Source organism: Pteropus medius, unplaced genomic scaffold (assembly GCF_902729225.1).
Source record: "Pteropus medius unplaced genomic scaffold, Ma_sr-lr_union100, whole genome shotgun sequence".
Lineage (NCBI taxonomy): Eukaryota > Metazoa > Chordata > Mammalia > Chiroptera > Pteropodidae > Pteropus > Pteropus medius.
In genome coordinates, this window is record NW_024345483.1 from 1,263,974 (window position 1) to 1,267,994 (window position 4,021).

The following is a 4,021-nucleotide window of genomic DNA, read 5'->3' on the forward strand; positions in this document are numbered from 1 at the left end:
AATAAACATGTAAGGATTATCTCTCAATTCATTTTATGAAACCAGTATTTCTCTAACACCAAAGCCAAACAAAGAAAGTACAAAAGAGAAAACTATAAGCCAGAGGAAGCAGAGCGGATCTTATATTCAACATTTTAATCTACCTGGAGCTGCCTGAAGGACTGATCTTTTTTGTCTAACTTGGGTCTCAAGCAGGAAGGAGCAGTGAGTGCTGCTCAGGAAAACTGAAGGGAGACTGACTCGCAGACTCCTGGGGTAAGAGATTATGAGTGGCAGCCCCAAAGAGAGACACCTTGGGATGCTAAGACATTTAAAGGCAGCTGTGTACACAGGAAAATCAAAACAGCCATACGTGGGCCCAGGCAAGATGTGTGTTCAGTAAATACCTAAAAAGATCTTGTCTATGGCCATGCTGCTCTCAACATGCCCGATCTTGTCTGATCTTGGAAGCTAAGCAGGATCGGGCCTGGTTAGTACTTGGATGGGAGACCACCTAGGAAGACCAGGTGCTGTAGGCTTAAAAAAAAAAAGATCTTAAGATTTCTCCTTGGGCTGACCCCAAGCTTAGAATCTAGGCTCAGCTAATTAATGAAGCACTTCCCTGACACAGGGCCAGTCCACAAAGACTGGGAAAGGTGACTGTTTTTTCAAATGCATAATGTTTAACAACAATAACTACGAAATGACAAGGCATACAAAGAAACAGAAAAAAAACAACCCATGCAAAGGAAGAAAATAAAGTGGCAGAAACCAACTCAAAGAAACATAAGCAACACACTTAATAGACAAAGACTTTAAAATAACAGTCTTAAATAGCTTATTATTTTAATGTTATTATATAATATTAATGCTTTAGTCAACTTAATGGTTTTCCACACAGCATTACTTTTAAACAAGAAACGCATTTTACAGAAAATAAAGGCAGCAATGGGTTCATGCTCAAAAACAAACAAACAAACAAACAAACAAACAAACAAAAATGGACCAGATTCCCCACAGCAAGGGGAACACTTCACAGTTCCACTCGTCGATTCAATCTTTTATTCTCTTATGGAGTGCTTGCTTTGTACAATGTCCTGTTTCACTTTTGGTGGTATACTCTAGTGGTTACGTGTAAGCCATGGTTCAAATATCAATTCTGTCACTTACTGGCTATGTGATCTTGGACAAGTTACTTAACTTTTCTGTGCCTCCATTTCTTTATCTATAAAATGGGGATCGTAACAGTACTTTCTTTATAGGTTCTTGTGGGGATTAAGTTATTTAACCGATACTAAGTGCTTAAAACAGTGCTTGGCACATAACAAGCTCCATGTATACACTGGCACTCATTTTAGGCACTGCCGATATACACATCAGTGAACAAAACTGACAAAAATCTTTGCCCTTATTGAGTTAAATCTGGTAGAGGGAGAAGAAAAATCCACAACAACAACAAAGGAAAGCATGCTACGAGGTGATAACTAACGGTGATAACTAACATGGGGTGACAGAGAACAAGGAAGTGAAGTTGTGGGTAGGCAAGTAGGGGCTGTGATTTTAGATGTGATGGTCACTGTGGGCCTCACCTAGAGACAGACCGTAGGTTGACTATATCAGCTTGAACCTGCAGGTTGTGGCTGGCCATTCGCGATCTCTCTAACACTCACTAAGGCACCCAAAGTAGCTTGTGCTCAGGACAGGGACAGGAGGAGATCCGTCAGAGAAAACTCTCAAGAGACCAGGTGCTGCCCTGAGGGCAAGAAGCTGTTTGTTGTGGAGTTAGAGAAGGCGCTGAAGCCAGCACAACAGGGTAAACACTTGTGGCCAAGTCTAGCAGCTTCTGGGCCTCTGTGAAGCAAATGTGACCCTTGCAGCTGGCACAGAGGCGGCTGGGGGAGCCAAAGTCCTTCAGTGATCTTAGCTAATGAGAGCCTGCAGAAGGAAGCTTGGCTCGGTCTTGCTGCTCCAGAGTCTGTGTCATTTTTTTCCTAAGCTGGGATTCCTCTTACCTGAGAAGGCTGGTAGAACAGACTAAAAGTATCCTGAATTTTTAATGATGCATGAAGTACAGAACATTTTGCTGTGGGAAATTCAGATAGGCTTTTCTGGGTTTCTTGGGAGAATGACTCCAGAAAGAGCTATAAAATCATGCTGTACTTTGAGGGCAGGGTTTCTTGTGGGAGTCCTCCCAATCTGCATTCCTGCAACCCCAGTCACTCAAAGGCTATCTTCACAAGTCACTTTGCCAATCCAAAGTCCCCTCTTCACTTCCTGTCTCAACACCTCCCCTTCATTCTGTTTCAATGCTCTTGTGGTCACTCAGGTGGTAGCTGTTTTGCTTTTGGTTTCTGTCCCTAAATTTCTCAAGGTCATGAACACTTTTGAAGAGGTGACAAATTTTAGAGGGAATCACACTGGAAGATGTATTCAGCCATTATTCAATAAATATATTTTTTCAGATCCATAAATGTATTAATTAGTTGTATGCGGAGAATCAAGAAGGAGGTATAGTCTTTCCTCTAAAATTATCTTTTAGTCTTAGTTCTTCCAGGAATCTATACATGTTAATAAGTCTCCATCTGTCCGTATGTCAATGTCTATTAATTTTGTTTTTTTGAAGCTCATTCTTTTTTTTTCAATTATAGTCGACATTCAATACTATTTTGTATTAGTTTTAGGTGTGCAGAATAGTGGTCATACATTTATATAACTTACGAAGTGATCCCCCTAAGTCTAGTGCCCACCTGGCATCATACATAGTTATTACAATATTATTGACTATATTCCCTATGCTGCACATTACATCCCCATGACATATTTTATAACTGGCAATTTGCACTTCTTAATCCCTTCATCTTTTTCACCCATTCCGCCAACCCCTCCCATCCAGCAATCACCAGTTTGTTCTCTGTATCTCTGTCTGTTTCTATTTTGTTTGTTCATTTATTCTGTTTTTTAGATTTCACATATAAGTGAGATCATATGGTATTTTGCTTTCTCTGTCTGACTTCACTAAATATTTATTGATCACCTACTAAGTATTATGCATTGTTCTCGGTGCTTCGAAAACAGCGGTGAACAAAACAGAGGTTTTTTTTTTTTCTTATAGAAGTCATATTCTCGAACTCCATAGACAATAAATATAATACAATGGGGAATAAAAACATGGCGTAGATGATAGAGGCTCTATTTCTCTCTCCGGCGACCAAATCAAAGTTGTGACAGAAACAAAGAGCAGCAGCAAGGAAAAATCGCCTGGGATCTAGATGAATAAGTCATACAACTAGGGAGAAATCCAAGAACTTACCCTGCAACGGCAGAAGGTAGGACGGAGCAAGGACGCGGGGCTGCCCAGTGTCCAGTGGCTGAGTGAAATGGAGGCTGTGGCAGTGGTAGCGGCAGTGGCAGTGAGAGCGGCAGACGCCTCTTAAAGGGGCCGCGTCCACAAACGAATTTTTGCGGTGATGGACCTGCTTGCTCTGAGCACTGGTGCTGACTCGGCTGTGCACAGGGGGCACCAGGGACTTATAGGGTGACATTGTTGGAGTGAGGGCTTAGGCGAGATTCGCTCTGTACAGAAGTGCCGGCGGTATCCATTGTTTCCCGTTGAGCCCTCCCCCGTCCCAGTGTGTGGACACAGCACCTCCATAGCAGTGATGTCATCAAACTAGATAACAGAGGTCGCTCTGTCCTGCCTCTCCCCACTCGCGGCCCCACCCAAGCCACATCCGGGTATATCCTCAGCAAGTCAGGTGCTCCTTGCTGAGACTTACACTGGTGGAGGTAGCTGGCCTTGGTTTCTGGGGTGGCCTTTTGAGGCAACTATAAGCACAGTATCTGTGGATTGCTTGCTGAATCTCAACAGGTGGCCCTGGAGGGGCACAGCCTGAGGCTAAATTTGGCCTGCAGTTGAACCCCTCTCAGGACTGTGCCACTGGACACCTACTTCACAAATCCACACTAATAAGAACGGGAGACTTAGGAACTTTGCTTAGTACATAGAAACAGACACAGAAAGGCAGCCAAAATAGGAAGACAA

At 42.9% G+C, this 4,021-nt stretch overlaps 1 pseudogene; it reads left to right on the forward strand.

The window, feature by feature from the left end:
- Nucleotides 1-399: 399 nt before the first annotated feature.
- On the forward strand, nt 400-518 carry LOC120611514 (uncharacterized; annotated as a pseudogene).
- Nucleotides 519-4,021: the final 3,503 nt, after the last annotated feature.